The sequence below is a fragment of the Lygodium microphyllum genome, chromosome 17, assembly GCF_053477565.2.
Source record: "Lygodium microphyllum isolate KBCC chromosome 17, Lygodium_microphyllum_v1.1.10, whole genome shotgun sequence".
In the NCBI taxonomy this organism is placed as follows: domain Eukaryota; kingdom Viridiplantae; phylum Streptophyta; class Polypodiopsida; order Schizaeales; family Lygodiaceae; genus Lygodium; species Lygodium microphyllum.
Window position 1 is genome coordinate 92,560,523 of NC_141151.1, and position 18,612 is coordinate 92,579,134.

Here is an 18,612-nt window from a genome sequence, read left to right on the forward strand (position 1 = left end):
ATTTTTTACCATATCCTTGCTTAGGACTTTATCAATAGTATCATTCTCTGCATGAGGGAACATATTTCTCATTGTAGCAAATTGAGCATATATTTGTCTATGATAGTGTCCACTTCATTTGGTTAATTGGTGAATTGGTTTAACTAATTGGATGCGCTGACATGCTTCTTTGGTTTTTAAAATGGGCCCAATCTCCAAAGTTTTTGTGAGCTTCCTCTTTATGTTTCGATTCTCCTTCTCCAAGTCCATAACTTTAGAGTCATGTAACTCCATATTCTACACATGTGTAGCATGCATAGCATCTTCAATGATAGACATTGCTTGTTATAGGCTTTAGTTCTCCCTATCCTTCTTAGCCAATAATCTATCCTTATCAAAGATTGTATATTCCCTTCTAACCTTGTCTACATATTTGTCAAGGCTTGATGAACCCCTATCAATCCTTGTGTGACAAGTCTATATGTGTATCCATACAATCCTTCATTGCCTTTACAAATAAATTTTACAAATTATATAATCTCTTCAAATTGTGGTGGTCTTTGAGTGATTGTTTCGGGTGGATAAATGCACCCATCAACCCAACGGTCCACATTTTTTTTCCTTGCATGTCTTTCTTGTTGCATCATGTATCTCATTGCATCATCCCTTTCCACAGTTCTTTTGAACATTGGTGCATATTCATCCTCCAATTGAAAGTGAATATCTCTCTTTCTCTTGGTACAACCTGCACCTGCATCTTGTAAAGAAAAATATGTATCAATTTTAACTTGGATTAACATTAAAATCACACAATTACACCCCTTTTATTCACTATATCTGTGTTCTTTTTTACCCAGTTGGATCTTGTCTCTTTCTCTTGATTTCAGTATGATAGACCCTAATCTACCTATAATCTTAGCTTTTAATCTATCTCTAATTAGCATCCAATCTTATCTTCTATTCTCTCTCTCTCTCTCTCTCTCTCTCTCTCTCTCTCTCTCTCTCTCTCTCTCTCAACAAGAATTGATCAAAGATATATATATTTAAACACATTTATACAGAAGCTTGGCTAGTGGAGAACAATAACATCATCTTATCTTCTACCCTAATTTACTCTCTATCACTTTGTCACTAAATTGATTACTTATTACGCATTCTCTATTCAATAAATTTATGTCAATAAATTAATGACTCACTTTTCTTTAAGTGTTGATGATGATCTAGCATGGCTATGAGACCATTTCGAGACCAGTATTCCTACTGCATCACTTAATGGGGTGATCAAAGCACTGTGATGGGGATATCTAGTACAGGCAGTACAAGTTATGAAGGGGAAAAGAAGTGTCTGCCAAGTGTAAGAGTGTACACAAGAACCAAGGAGTTGCAATAAATGAAGATGGATCGAGTTCTAAGAAGAGGAAGTGCATTAGCATTGTGTATATGTATTTATGTGTGCATCCGGGGACGCCTGGGAACGTTTACTTATGTGTGTAATGAGTATTGTATTCATTTGGGGTCATCCTCTCCCTTACAAGTCAAGGTTTAAGGTATTTTCTTTCATTAAAAAAGATGAGAGAGATAATTCTCTCACTAAGGAAGACAAGAGACATGATCCTCTGGAAGTGAGGAGAGAAGTGATTTTCTCTTTCTAAGGTCTAAAATGACACAAGCTTTTGTATGGAATCCAATCTTAAGGTTGAGGTGGCAATCTAATGAACTCTCCTAACCTATGACTCAAGGTGGTTGTATGGACCACAAGTTAAAAGTACAGTTTAAAAAGCTTTTTTCTTTTCTTTTTAGACATGGAAAATCTATTTTTAAAATATCTCGCGACAGAAAAATGATCTCTAAAAACGGACCAGATGCACTACAAGATATAGGCCTTATATTGACGTTAAAAGCGACAAAAATATTCATAAAGAAATTTGTCCCTGTCGTCACAAAAAGTGTTATTATTGGCGACGCCATAGAACAGTCGGTATCAACGTCATTATCAGTGTCGCTATTTGCGTCGGTATCAGCGTCGCATGCTGATACCGACGCAAATAACGATGCTTTGCACGCGACGCATTTTGCGACGCTAATAGTGATGCGTGCAATAAATTTGCAACGCTAATAGTGACGATAACAGGAAAAAAAAATTATGGCAGGGCAGCACATATAACACTATGCGCTTTATTTGGGCCATACAAAATAGTTTCAGTAATGTGTACAATGCTCGTGTAAATAAAGGCAAAGTGTACTTAAATCATAACACTGATACATGAAATAAATACATAATGAAAGCGACCGGTACAATCATGGCAAGATACTACTACTACATAAAAAATGTCTACACAGATCACGTGACCAAAAAAGAAGGGTATGTGAGCTCCAGGGATCCAAGGGCGAGCTATAGATCATCGCCATCCGAAACCTCGTCCCAGGAGCATCGAACGGACTCTACAAAAAAAGAAACAACTACACATCAGTCCACCATACAATAATGCATTCTAATTAAACATGGTAACTACGGACAAGAAAGATGAGTGACTTACACGGCCGCCGCATCCATACAATTAGTCGATCAATGCAGTGAGACCGTGCCTCTCTGCATATCAAGTCTCAAGGCCGGTGAGATCACGATTTGTAATGGAATGCTGCAAAGAAAACAAAATACAACTATTAGAAAGACGATTGTCAGTACAAAGGATATTGCAAAAAAATAAGCAAGCAAAACAAAAGAAAAACTTACAAAGTCCTCCAGATATGTCCTATGGCCGCCACTCCAAAGATGATGGACCACTCCGGCCTCTAGTCGTGCCCTCACTACCTCGCGCTACTGTCTCCAACATCCTGGAGAATCTGTAGCCTCCTCCCTGAGTCGGTGCCAATCGTCCGTGTCTGGCCACTCGGGCTTTGAAGCCCCACTCTTGAGTGCCTTGCGTGCGTCCGATCGTCTGTGTGACATATATACACGCATGCACTCCATCATCCAGCCCGTAGAAAACCTATCTGTTACGGTTGGTACTGGAAACTCCTCATGCAAGGATGCTACTATATAATCCTTGCTCCCCTCCAATATGTTCTTCCAATAATCCAAGACATTGTGCCGAAAAACTTATTGATACAACTCTCTCATGCGAGCCATCACCCTCCTCCCCTCATCATTCATGGTGATGGCTCTTGACCTATTATCTACAAGGTAGGCATACCCCTCTGGGGTATGCTTAAGATGGGTCCTCTCCCACCTGTGACCACGCTCTTGGGTATATCTAGGAGACCCGTATACATCTTATGTACCTACTGGGATAGTATCTATTGGAGTAGCACCCATAGGGTTCCACCTGCAGACGGCTGAGCAAAAGCCGGAGTGAGTGGAGTAGACATCTCCACAGGTGTGACAAATCCTGGAGATGATGCAACTCCAGAAGAACGACGAGACGGAGACATCGCATCCGTACCTCCACAGCAACCACTTGAGCCACGCTCTCTCAAACCGCCACTAGAGCGAGGAGTAGCACATGTATCCCAAGCTGACCGCGGGCTCACTGCATCTGGATCTCTGCAGCATCCCCCTAAACCACTCCCTCCGTCTAGCCCAAGTCTGGAGCGTCGACTTCGTCTGTTAGAAACTAAAGCATCAGAGCGCGCCAAAGTAGATCTAATAGAGCGGCCTGACGGTGTCCGAGATAGCTCCCGGTCCACCATATCTCTAAATCTCGCCATCTGATCTGGAGACATACATGTGAAGATCTCCTTCAGCTCCTCGTCGCTCATCCCTCGACTCATCTTGATGTTCTAAATATCCACAAAGGTCACCTGCACTGACAAAAAATGATGTTAGCATAATCAGTATAAATCATACAAAGCACAGTAATATAAATCTTTAAAAAATGATCTTACTTAAAATGCTCCAAGTATGAAGTATCCTATGGTCGCATGTCAATCACCTAACACAACTCCGCATACACTGGAAGGTCGATAGACATGTCACTACAAAAGGATGAGTCCACCTCGTTCTCAAAGAATTCTTGGACTCCTGTATTTCCATCACTGTTACCTGATGTTGGCTTCTCTACATGCTCCAAGCTTTCGATGGCCTCCACCCCTTGCAATATCAACCCCTCTATTTGCATATTGTCCTCATCTATGCTTGAAACATCACTTTGATCATATATTCTCGCACTTCGGGGAGCTGAAGGTATAACATACCACCATCGAGGTTATCAGGGGTTTGGATAGAAAATTACATATTCACAATCACGTACAAGAGAGATTTAACTATTGTGACATGTACCATGTTGTAATACAATAAAAAAACACATGAGTTCATGCACCTGTTCACAATGGGCCGGCAACACAAACGTGTTGTGCAAATCCATCCATTTCTTTTTGAAATCTATTGCGAGAAATCCAGATGGACCTCGTCAAACTGTTGCTCCAGCTCCTTCAAGTACCACTTTGAACCACTGCACATCGAATAGGATCATGGAGAAGCTACGATAATCCACCATGACAATACTTTGCAAGTTCCCAAGATACTCCATCTCATCTATAACCATGTTTGGATCCGTTGCTCGTCGTCGGCTCTCTTGCTCGAACCTTGCCATGATACCGCAATCTGTTGTGGAGTACATTTTGTCAATACACTCCATGCGGAAATGCCTTCCGCACGACCATGCTGTACTATATATTTTGTACTATACATTGAAACACTCAATTAGTTGTCGCATATAAAATATAGATATAATAAACCCTAAACACGTCATCACCTTTAGACTACATCCCCTCGAGAATTTTCACTCCTCGGTTGAGACCTCCGCCCTTTCATGAGATGCTGCGGTCAAAGCTTCATGCAACCATCGCGTTGACATAAACCGCGCCATCTCCTCCATGCCCTCGAGATATCGAATCGGTCGATGGCGCGTACTATGTCGAAATTCAAATTGCGCTTCCTCTCGATCTTTCCTAGCTTGCTAGTACCTAGCGAGCCACGTCTCCATAAAGGCATGGTGCAACATACAAAAGCAATTCACTTTCTCCTCCATTGCAGCATCCATTCTTTTTTCCACCCCATTTCCAACCACCACATCTCCGGTCAGTCTATTATTATCCTTCAACGACCATAGCATACTATTGTCTGAATCCACCATTGGTAGCCATTGTGAAATATGCACTAATGCCTCAGACACCAGCCAACCTTCAGCCATGCTACCTTCTAGCCAAGCTTGTTGTCGCATAAAGCCTTTCAGGGTTTTCATGAAGTGCTCCAAGAAGAACATCCATCGCGTATGGACAGGTCCAGCAATCTCCACTTCATCTACGAGATGCATAAGAAGGTGGATTTGTATCGTGAGCATGCTGGTAGGCAAGTATTTCTCAAAGAGACAGACTGTCTCCACTGCTCCCCGCCTCGCGGATTCAATAGAGGGCGTCTTAATCTCCTTCTATAAGATCCATTGCAGTAAAGTCGACGACCTGTAAATTGCCCCGCGTATTTCTGGAGTAAGGCATACTGTAATCGCGATCAGTAGTACAAACTGCCACAAACGAGAAAGCACTCCAAATAGCAAAATACGCAGGTCACTTACAATCCATTCGTAGTACAAACCTAACATATCTTATGCCAATCATGGGATTTTAGCCCCGATAATTGGTCGTCTTTAGAAAATGCAAACCAAAGAGAACGCATCATACCCGTCGGAGTGCGGATAGACTTGACTATTTGCTTCACAATGCGCTCTTCTTTAGTGGACAAAACCCAAGGAGTGCAAGGTAGCTGCAAGCGACCATTTGCACTCGACTGCGGCCAAAGCGCCTCCATCTTGCCTACCTCCTTCAAATCGATTTGTGCCCCTATATTGTCTCTCTTTCTTGTGATGTGGTCCCATAGCAAGCTCCCCACGTTCTTGAAAATATGCATGGGTTCCAACAAGTGGTTGATTTGTAAGTGGGTCCAATATGGCAACTCATAGAAAACTGAGAACCGTCGCATTTCGTTTGGATGTGACTCCGTGTGGACCATTTTCAGCTCGTACCAGATTTGGGCATTCATATGTACTGGAGGTCATCCAAGAAAACCTTCCTTGAGTTCATGACCCTCTGGCAAGAAAGTGGCATGTCCTTGATATACCATCTTCTTCACGATTCGTGACCTTTGGGAGTCTAACTGTGGCCCGCACAATGGACATGCATGATAACCTGAGGTAACCAAACCTGTCCCAATACCTCTATCCAGTGAATACAAACTTGAATGAGCTATGATAGATATTAACGAGAATAGAAGCCTACTTACTTGAGCACTCTCCAAATCCCAGAAAGTCATGCATTGTCCACATGAGAATGGCTCAAATATTGGTGGACCGTCGACCATCGCGCTTGCTCATATCTTGCACGGTGTCGACTAATGGACGAAGATACACATCCATATTTTTTACTTTGTAGCAGCTGGGAATGAGTAAGCTAACGATGAGATGTCCTTTCTTCGTAGAAAGCCATGGAGGGATATTGTAGCTCACAATGACTATAGACCACACACTGTAAGAAGTTGAGCGCAGACCAAATGGGTTCACGCCATCCATAGCAAGACCAAGCCAAAGATTCCTTGGCTCTCGGGCAAAGACTGGGAAGGTAGAGTCAATGTGGCTCCATGCGCGTGAATCCGCTGATATTCGTTGAACTCCATCTGTGGACCTATTCTGTGCATGCCACATTGTCAAGCTCGCCATGCCAGACGTACGAAACATGTGGTTCATGCGGGGAATAAGCAAAAAGTGTCTAAGAACTTTTTGAGGGATGGTTTGCCCTTGCAAGTCCTGTCGATGCATGTGAGCACCACACTTTGGACATGTCTCCATAGTCTCATATTCTCCTCGAAATAGTATACAATCGTTGATACATTCATGGATGTTGTTGTAGTCCATGCCAAGCTTTCGTAAAACATATCGTGCATTATCACGAGACTCAGGCATGGTATTTGCAAGTGGTAATATATGATACTTCAGTAACCTTAAAAAAAATCATAAAACGCCTTGAAAAAGCACAAATGTTTTTAATGATAGTGCTGAAAAGAAATCAACGAAGCATACGTACAAGGTACTTGAACAACTCGGTCACACTCGCATCACTCCACCCGTATTTTGCTTGCACACTTAGGAGTGCAAGCAGTGTCTTCAAGCGAGATACTCGGCACCCATCATATAATGGTATGAATGCTTCCTCTCTAAGTGGACCAGAACTCTCGACATCCATGGGCATCAATGCATCGATCATTGCCTCCATCTCAGGCTTCAAGATTGTAGGTAAGTCTGGAAGGCTGCCTGTCTCCTCTGGTATTGACGATATAGATTAGGTAGTACCTTCCAAGTGGTAGATTGGCTCAGGCACTCCATCAATCACACACCCACGAACTCTTCTAACTAGTCGCAAAGGGTGCACTCCTCCTCGGGATGAGACGTCACCTCCCTGGATAGAAAATTTGCTAACCACACCCAATGTTTTGTATATGGTATTCAATTAGCTTGCGAATACAATGCATGATTTATATATACTTTTCTTACCGTTTGCTCAAAATCTGAGATCACCTGATCAATGATCTCAGATTGAAACTCATCGAAGCGTCATACGTGTTCTATAGACAATCGATGTTTTCGTCTAATTGCCAGCTTACATTGAGAGCAAGGATATGAGACATGCTAATTAAGATACCCCTCATGATCTTGAACATCACGACCTTCATCATTTTCCATTTTTTCTACGTTACAACAAACAATTTGTTTTTGTTATCATTCTTTTTTTCTTTCTTAAATTGTTTGAGAAGGGATTTCTTCTCTTGTAACTCAACAAAAATTAACATATGTAAAGTCTCCACCCACCCACAAATTAACGTATGTCGGAGTGTTTCCTATCTCGTGGTATTGCACTGGACCTCGCCACCACTCTCTCTTTGTTTTTTATCCATTCATTCTCTCCTCTCCTTCCATCTCTCTCTTTTTCTTTCTTTATTATGTTGTATGTTTATTCTCTCTCTCTCTCGTTCCTTCTTCCTTTTTCTCTTCCTCTCCTTCTCTCATTTCCTTTAACAAAACATCTCTCTCTCTCTACTACTACCACTACCACTACCATAAATAAGAAAAGAAGAAAAAAAAAACAACTACTACTACAAAAAAGAAAACAAGAAAAGAAAAAAAAACTACAACTACTACAACAACAACAACAAACAAGAAAACTAAACAATAATAAACAAGAAAACAAAAAAAACTATTACCACTACAACAACAACAACGACAACAAACAAACAAGAAAACCACTACTACTACTACAACCACGATTACGACGACTATGATTACGACCACGACCACGACCACGACTACGACAAACCACTACCACTACCACTATAGTAAACAAGAAAAGAAGAAAAAAAAACAACAACAACAACAACAACTACTACTACTACTACTACTACTACTACTACTACTACTACTACTACTACTACTACTACTACTACTACTACTACTACTACTACTACTACTACTACTACTACTACTACTACTACTACTACTACTACTACTACTACAATAACAACAAACAAGAAAAGAAGAAAAAACAACAACTACTACTACTACTGCTACTACTACTACAATAACAACAAACAAGAAAAGAAAAAAAAAAAACTACTACTACTACTAATACAAACAAGAAAACTACTATTACTACTAGTAGTACTACTACTACAATCCCAACTATGATGACTATGACCACGACTATGACTACTACAATAAACTAGAAGAGAAAAAATTAAATAACAACTACTACTATCACTACCACTATCACTACTACTACTACGACTACCACAACAACAACAAACAAATTAAACAACAACTACCGCTACCGCTACCACTACCACAAGCTTTCCTTCTCCCTCTTTCTCTCTTTCTCTCCCTTTCCCTCTCAAATGCAAGATGGATTTTGCTCTCTCTTTCGTTTGTTCGTAAAACAACGCGCTTGGGTTTCGGCCCGCATTTTTTTGTCTGAGCACCGTCGCTATTTGCATCGCTATTTGCGTCGCATTTACGATGCATTTGTGACGCAAATAACGACGCCGCTATTTTGCATCACAAAGCGCCGTCGCTATGCCTCTGTATCATTGTAGTGATGGGTTATCAAAAATAGCGAGATTTACAACTTTCATGTTGAACGTTTTTTCATCCAAACAACGCATAGAGAGATATCTCAAAATTAGTGCTGCAAAGTAGGTCTTGGAACAACCACATCTTGCATGAAGATCAACTCAAGTCTCTCTCTAAGAAGAGAAGCTCTTGAAAGCCTATAAAAGAGGAGGCTCTCCTTGGGTGTGAGGGAGGTGCAAGGAAGCATCACTTTGCATGCATCCAAGAGAAGAAGAGAATGTACAACTGTTGCGGAAGCTCTGCTTAAATCAAGTACTGCGGAAGCTCTACTAAAATCAAGTTCCAAGAGGAGAAGAGAACATACAAGTGTTGCGGAAGCTCCACTGAAATCAATTTCCAAGAGAAGAAGAGAAGGTACAAGTGCTGCAGAAGCTCTGTTGAAATCAAGCACCAAGAGAAGAGCCCTACACATATTGTGTAGGAGAGAATGAGACTCAAGAAGGATCAAAAGGTGACAACTTCCAAGTTGTGCAAGTGTTAGCCGGTTGTATATTGTGCAAGGAACCGTGATCTTGTTTCCAAGATCTACAAGTAAGAATTGGTTTGTGTGTAATGGAGGAGCTTGCTCCTTGTCAATAATATAACTTCACAAGGGGGGGACTAGCCCATCTTCCAGTCCCTAGTGTGTTGTTAGTTCTCTCTCTCTCTCTCTCTCTCTCTCTCTCTCTCTCTCTCTCTCTCTCTCTCTCTCTCTCTCTCTCTCTCTCTCTCTCTCTCTCTCTCTCTCTCTCATCTATTCTCCCTCTATGCCAGCATAATATTCGCCATATATATTTTAAGTATATAAGAAAGTCAAGCGTGTATCTCGAATCTTATAACACACTCTATCACTTATTTTCTTAGTTCATCTCACACAGTCCTCTCTCTTTCCCCCCCCTTATCCCTCTCTCCCTCTCTCTTTCTCTCTCCCCTCTCTCTCTCTCTATGAATTGATACTTAAGGATTAAACAACAACTATGAAGAATAATAACATCATAGAGATTTAAAAAATAAATATATCTCCATTATCAGCTGATTGCTTGTAGTATAGAGTGTCGAAGAGGAAGATATCTATAGCATAGTATTGATGAAGAGGAAGATTACTTATAGCAAGGTAAAGAGTGTTGAAGATAGAGATTATTTGATTTGAGAAAATGGTATCAAAACCACTCCTGACATTGCTTGTAGCACGGTAGAGAGTGTTGTAGATAGTACTAAGTACTGCTTCAAAAGTATTCATATGCAAGACACCATATTCTGGAGGGAAGGTGAAGAGTACACAAATTTTCAAACAAAACTAGAGCTTTGAGAGGAAATGAAAAAATACCCAAAAATAGGTATATACTTGTCCAAAAAATATAACAATTTACAAGGAAACTCTCAAATCAAAAAGGTATCTCTAGGTAAAAAATAATCTTAAAATATGATTTGTACATCATTTTATATCCTTTTTTAACTTCCGCCCTTTTAAGAAGCAAGAATGAGAATGTTTTTAATATATTTTCATGTTGAAAAGTCATGAGGGCATTAAAGAGTCGTATATTCATGATTGGCTTTGTTTTTAGAGAAAATAGAATTGTATTTTTTTAATTATGAGGATTTTGAAAAAAAAGACCTATCCTACAGTTTGCGAATAAAATAATAGGTGAAATCTATTGAAAATACAAATACGAGATTTGCTTGATTGTAAAGATCTCTTATTATAATATTATTTTGGAATCTCTTTTTAAAGAGAGAGAGAGAGAGGTGAGAGAACCCCTTAAGGGGCAAAAAATAGAGTCCATATTTCTCCTAATGCTACATACACAAGATTATGTTTATGAGTCCAAGCTTCCACCTTAGAACCTAATTCATTTGTGCGATAATTAGCCCTTCTTATCTATGTTATCATGAATCTTCTCTTTCTCTTCCATCCACCATAGCCATGCTCTAGATCCATGCATTCTAACATGGTATCAAAGCCATGGTGATCATGGCTAAGATCATCAAACTTTTCCTTCAATTCCTTAAATTCATCTCTAGTCAACTCATGAGTTTATTTCTCACTCCAACTCCACTCTTTCCTTCATGGTAGCCATAGCCAGTCTGCACCTAACCTGCTTGGAGCTTTCATATCTCTCAAGCCAAGGCATATCTCACTAAACGTCCTTCTATGGACATCTTATTCTATGTCTCTTTTTGTCAGTTCAAACATCATCATTGCCTTGCTTTGAGCTTAGTGTTACAAGAATTCATTATCGCTACCTAATCTGCGCCTACACCTATTTGTACGGCCTTCTCTTCTTGCACGAAGTGCAATTCTTGCCAACTTTATAGGACAACTAAAGCTCCATACCTAAGCTCTCTCCCACTCAAAGGGTTTTCAAAATGGTCATCTCTATGAGCTACAAAGAACAGTGAGAAATTAGGCCCTATCTTGAAACCCTAAATAGGAAGCCGTAGCCATTTGGATTGAAGCTCATAATACACTTCATTTTCTCACTCCTCTCAGCTCACTCAAGTGTTTGCCACTTTGATCTGGTGTTCCACTTAGTTCCCAGCCTTCAAATTAGTAAGGAGGGGAGAAATCGTCCAACAACATCAAGTTCTTTAAAGCATAGTATCTTTTGATACTCGTTTTAGTGCTTCTTGGCACGTATTTCTTTATACATCCAAGAATAACTCATTTTCTAGTTTTAGTTCAATTCTTGCAATGACAAACATGAAGATTTTAATGTGGAATGTCCAATTGATTAAATCCCTTGTAAGCCTCAGTCTCATTATAAAAGGATAGACACTGACCCAACTATACTTGTGGTAAGACCTCCTTCAAAATGTCTCAACTTGAGCAAATAGTCAAATTCAATAGTGAAGGCTTTCATGCCTAGAAAGAAAAGACAATGTACCATCTCATAAGGAAAGACCTCTAGGATCTATTTGAGGATGATGTAGGAGATGCAAATTGTAATGTGCCCGCCTATCAGCTGTCTAAGCACGTTTTAGCGGTCCATCGAGAAACGAATCTAAGCCTCGCTGCCTGGCACTCCCATGGAATGTTACGGGCTTTGTCACTTAGGATTTTTCGATTTTGCCTCGCCACGGAACGTTCAAGGCCGAACCCACTAAGATCAACCTAAAATCTAGGTCCCTGGTGGTCAAGGTCTCCCGACAACATTCTAGCTTCAGGTCCCGAACATTCTACTTTACGCAAAGATGCCCAAGCCGAAGCAGATCCATGCCACACTTGGTTCAAAGAGAATGGGAAACAAGAGGGACGCGCCACTCGACCTCTCTGCCCATAGGGCATAGTCCCATTCTGGTCCCCTAAAATGCATGAATCGAGTTCTAACCTAACCATACCTAAAGGTCAAACGGCGATAAAACCTTGTGAGAAGCCTCCCAGTTCTCTGGGACCACCCTATCGTAGGACAGGCCGTCGGGGTTCTACCCACCCGCTTTCCTTGATAGCTTTAGTTTTCTAATTAGGTCCTATCACATTTATGTATGACATTCACAATCAACTTCCTTAATTAGGCCTTTTAGGGGACAAGATTCGTTTGCGTAATTTACAGCACTGACACGAAAAAAAAAAATAAGCAGCCCTTTTTGACAAACAAGTTCCTTAACTTATCTTCAAGTTAATCTTTGTCTGCTGCCCATATAGGGGAATTATGTATCCCTTTTATCCAACAGAAGTACCCAGTCCAAATCACATGGCACCATAATTTCCATCCTTTATGTAGAATAGGATCTTTCAATGCCCTCGATGTTGGGCTCACGGCAATCTACAATTCCGTTTTGGTAGGCCCGTGAATCGAGCAATGCCCTCTCGAGTTGAAACATGGCGTGGCCTTGGAGATGATCCACCCACGCAAAATATCCTTCTTTAATTAATCCAGTTAAGAACCAAGCACAATCAAGGCAATCAGCCTAATATCATCTTCCAAGAAGGACTTTCCTTTATTCCCATGGCAACTTGTAATTACAAACCCCTGCCATTCATTTACCATCAAACACAAGCACTTGGAATAATCATCCAATTCACATCCCACAATCAGTTTAATGCAAAAGCACTTCTAAGACAATGTTAGATCAATTCAACAAAAACAATGATAACATTTTTCAACATTGCAGGAACAGTCGCGATAACCTTCCATCGCATACTCGATCTCCCCCTTGGGGTCTAAGCAATTTCATGCCAAATCTACTTAACACTTTGGCTAAGACACATGCCAAGGTCTTATGCAACTATGCGAGAATGTAAATTCTATTGAGCACTTATATTGATCAATAACCTAACCCTCTTCTCAACGAATTTGAAAGCATTGGCCTATCCTTTGTCTCGAGTTTCCCTAACCCCTTGAGCTCTCTATTTGCCTTTGAGGCCTGGAGTTGTATGTATCTAGCCCAATTTCCAAATTTGGATTGATAAGCATAGTGTTATCGAGCAGATCCCAAGGCAACTTAGCCTCTAATCCTTATGACCATTGCTTGTATTGGTTAAGTAAAACATCAAGATTCCCAATCTAACGAGAACGATTCTCTTCCAGAATAAGTTGCTTGCCATGCAATCTATCAGACATGCGAGTCGCAACATATACCTTTGAAATGATGAAAATTGCACCTACTATTGCAAGGATGGGAAGCTAACAATGCTTGAGTCTTATATATTTATGAATTCATCGTATAGCATTTAAATACAAGGGTCTTCTCTTGATACGCGTATTTTGGGGAATTCAGTATGTTGAGTACTTGTGATGCAATTTATCCTTCTTAATGTCCGATCCTTATACGGATCTAATGCATCTCATACATGACTCAAAGCAACATTTATCAAACTAGAAATACGTTACTTACGATTGGTACTGTGGTTGGATGGGCCTTGCTTGAGGCTTTCGTTTTTGCTGGATTGCTATTCGGGTGCGACATCTTTCACTTGGGTGCCATCCTTGATCTCTTCTCCTTTAGACATTCTTTACACAGGACTTTCGCATCTTGTATTCAATTAGCGAGGGCCAATTGGGGAGTGAGATGAGCTTGCAGTGGAGGAATAATCATGCGGAAATGGGGTATCAGTCCGTGGCCAACGGGAGAGAAGGTATGCGTGTGGACACCAACTACGGAGGGGAAAGGCTGCTTCTCCTTCTTCTTCTTCTTCTTCTTATCTTCTTCTTCTCCTCTCTCTCTCCCTCTCTTCTTCTCTTCTTCTTCTTCTTCTCTTCCTCTTCTCTCTCTCTCTCCCTCTTCTTCTTCTTCAATTCTTCTCCTCCTCCTCTTCTTCTCCTCTCTCTCTCTCCCTCTTCTTCTTATTCTTCTCTTCTTCTTCTCCTCTCTCTCTCCCTCTCTCCCACGGTAGCCAAGGGTGGTAAGGCCCTCCTTCACCAAGGGGGGAAGAATAAGGTGGCCTCCCTCTAGTCGCTTAAGGAAGGGGGGGTTTTAGGAAGGAGGGGTGGTGTATTATCTCCCTACCTACGCAACATTGAGCCCTGCAAGGTCCTCCTCCTTCTTCCCTTGATTTGGGGGGGGGGGGGGAGTGACGTGGTGGTGGTGGTGGCCTCTTCCTCCCATCCACCACTTGTCCGCACGCATGGTGGATACGTCACGAGTTAGGGGAGGGAGGAATGTAGGCCACATGGCCTTCTTCTGTAGTTCCCCTCTGCGTCCCCTCTCCCTCAATCATCGTCGTCTCCATCTTTTCCACGTCGATTACAGCTCCCTATCCCTCATCGTCATCATTTTGACTTCCCTTGACGAATCCTCCTCTCGCCGTTATCGTCACCTTTGCCATTATCTTTTCCTCCCTTTCCTGCGGTGGCTAGGGGAAAGGATTTAAAAAATTTTTATTATTTAAAAAATAGGGGGATGTGAGTCGTATGGCGGCGGTGACGAGGGACGCCTTTTTTTTTGGAGGGGGGGAGGTGAGTCCTATGGCAGCGGTGACTAGGGACGTTACATCCTCTCCCCCTTGAGAACTCGAGATGTCCTCATCTCGGAAGAACTAGGGAAGACATGCATTAGTGGGGCTCAAGAGGACCTGTGGGTTAAGACCCATCATGCGTCCCTTGTGCTACTCTGATCACTCATAAATATGCAATCTTTTGAAACAACAACTTATTGTATTAGATCTATCCGAGTCTAGATTACAAGTGAAGAGTTTATTGTAGTTACATTTCATGGATATCCTCTAGATTTTTCCTAAGTATCTGGTATATTCTGGATCACTGGAGCTTGTATAATTTCATTCCTTGTAAGTTTAAGTTTTCTTTGAGTCCTGCTAGGACAATTGGCGTGGTTATGTCCAACGTTGTAGCACTCGGAGCGTCGGTGTTTAGGGTGCTTTAGACATTCCCTTTTGAAATGACCTAGCTCCTTGCAATAGAAACAATGCAAAGCTTTATCACTTGGAGTCACAAGATTTCTAGTCATTCTCGACAGGATTTTTTTCTTTAGGCCAAATTGTCCTAGGATACTTTTAGTAGATTGGAGTGGTCCTTTATCGCGGAAACTTTGTTTTTGAATTGTCCTCTTCTTAGATCTGGACTGAGGTCCATCATCAATCGGCTTTGCTTGCAGTATTAAAGAATGCTCCCAAACTTTGTCATTCTGGAAAGACCCAATCCGTATTAGTTGAGAAGAAATGACTTAAGGGAAATTCATTGCAAGTTATAACTGTCATTCCTTGCCGAAGTATCTCTAATCATTTACAAATTCTAAGCTTAAAATAGATGCAACTCATATTACTCGGGTTAACTCTAGTTACCAGAGTAAAGTTTATTCCAATACAAGTTGTATTTCATGTCGACAAAATTTGTAGGATATCTAATCATATCACCAACAGCACATGATGGATGAGGGTGTGGGGAGCTGATAAGTGCATGTAATGGGAGCAATTAGCAATGTGAGTAGCAAGAAAAGTGGGCAAGCACGTGCAATTAGCGACAAACACGTGCAAAAGATAGCATGTGAAGGTATCTTAAGTAGAGCATGCACAAGCTAAGGCCTAACATGGGTGGCAAATGTGCAGTTAGGTTGGCAAGTCGATGCGCTACATGCACTACTGCAGAGAGAGAAAGAGAGAGAGAGAGGTCATAACAGTTAAGGGTCGACAAAGCAAGTTGCAAGGAGAGAGAGAGAGAGAGGTCCTACTAACAATGTTGCGAGAGAGAGAGAGAGAGAGAGAGGTCATAAGGGTTAAGGGTTGACAAAGCAAGTTGCAATCTGGTGGGCAGTTGCAATCTGGTGGGCAGGAGTAGATTGGGCAAGAGAGAGAGAGGTCCTATGAACAATGGGTCATAACGGTTAAGAGTTGACAAAGCAAGTTGCAATCTAGTGGGTAGGAGCAGATTGGGCAAGAGAGAGAGAGGTCCTACTAACAATGTCTCTCTCTCTCTCTCTCTCTCTCTCTCTCTCTCTCTCTCTCTCTCTCTCTCCCGCACGGCAGAAGGTGATGGCCAATTGGAGGAAGCGATCGTCGAAGGTGGAGCATGTCATTGGCGTTGTTGGAGCCGGGGGATCTGAGGATCGTCGTCGCGATGGCCATGAGGCGATCGTCATCGTGGTGGCCATGAGGCGATCGTCATCGCGGCGGCCATGAGACCAGAGTAGGAAAGAAAGAGGCCAGTGGGGGGTCGTGAGGCCATCACCTACTCCCAACGACCTTCTCCCGCCAAGCCCCCCCCCCCCCCCCCCAGCCCCCCGTGGCCCGCCAAGACCCCCCCCCCCCCCCCCGCGTGGCCTCGGCGCTGCCTGCCAAGGCCCCCCCCCCAAGCATTATTTTAATAATAATAATTAATATAATAATAGTTATAGTTATTTTATTAGTTAATTAGTTAATATTAATAATAGTTATTATTAGTTAATTAATTATATTATTGTTATATCTATTATCTGTTTCTGCTATCTATTAATAAATAATTATATTATTAATTATATTATTGTTATATCTATTATCTGTTATCTATTATTATTAGTTAATAATGTTAATGTTAGATGTTAGATAGATTATTAGTTAATGTTAATGTTAGATGTTAGATGTTAGATTATAGATTATAGATAGAAGATAGATATAGATGTTAATGTTAATATTAGATGTTAGATTATTAGTTAATAGTTATAGTTATTATTATTATATTTGTTAATTAGTTAATAATAATAGTTAATAGTTATAGTAGTTAATTACTATTAGTTATTTTAGTTAAGTTACTTTAGTTATTATTATTATTATTATTATTATTATTATTATTATTATATTAGTTAATTATATTAGTTAATTATTATTGTTATATCTATTATCTATTATCTATCTTCTATCTTCTATTATAGATTATAGATTTATAGATTATAGATTATAGAATTATAGATATAGATAGAATAGATAGATTATAGATTATAGATTATAGATAGCAGATAGATATAGATGTTAATGTTAATGTTAGATTATTAGTTATTAATAGTTAGATTATTATTACTTAGTTAATAATAGTTATAGTTATATAGTTATTATAGTTATCTTAGATAGATTATTATTAGTTATTAGTTATTAGTTATAGTTAAAGTTAATTACTTTACTATTAGTTATTATTATTATTATTATTGTTATATCTATTATCTATAGATTATAGTAGAATTATAGATTATAGAATATAGATATAGATGTTAATGTTAATGTTAATAGTTAATGTTAATAAAATAGATAATGTTATGTTAATAGTTATTAATAGTTAATAGTTAATTAATATATAGTAGTTAATTAATTAAGTTTAATTTTATAAGTTTTATTAGTTTTTAGTTTATATTGTTATCTAATTAGTTTATTGTTATCTAATCTAACTAACTAATTAGTTTTATTAGCTTATTGTTATCTATCTAATTAGTTTATTTCTTTATATTTATGATTTATGATTAGTTATGATTATCATTATGATTATTTATGATTAGTTATCTAATCTAATTAGTTATGATTATGATTATGATATGATATGATATGATGATTATGATATGATTATGACTATTTTATTTTATTATGTTTATTGTTAACTAACTAATTAATTAGTTTTATTATATTATGTTTATTAGTTAGTTAGTTAGATTAGATTATTAGATTAGATTAGAAGATTAGATTAGATAACATGACTATGATTATGATTATGATTATGATTATGTTTATGTTTATTTATTAGTTATTAGTTAGATTGGATTATTAGATTAGATTATTAGATAGATAACATGACTATTTTATTAGATAACATGAAATTCTACTTATCATTTTGGCTGGAGGTTCGGGAGATACCGAACCTCCATTTCTTTCCCCGAGCCTACTTTTGAATCCCAAGCCTCTTTTTAAATCCCAAGCCTCTTTTTGAATTTTGAATTGCATGCATGCAAGGCTTTAATACCCCACGACCTCTTTCTCTCATGATTATCTTCTATCTATATCATGCATTTTTTATTTGATCTCTCTTTCCATTGTTTGGTTGCAGGGTCTCATGCTTGGAATTGCAAAGGA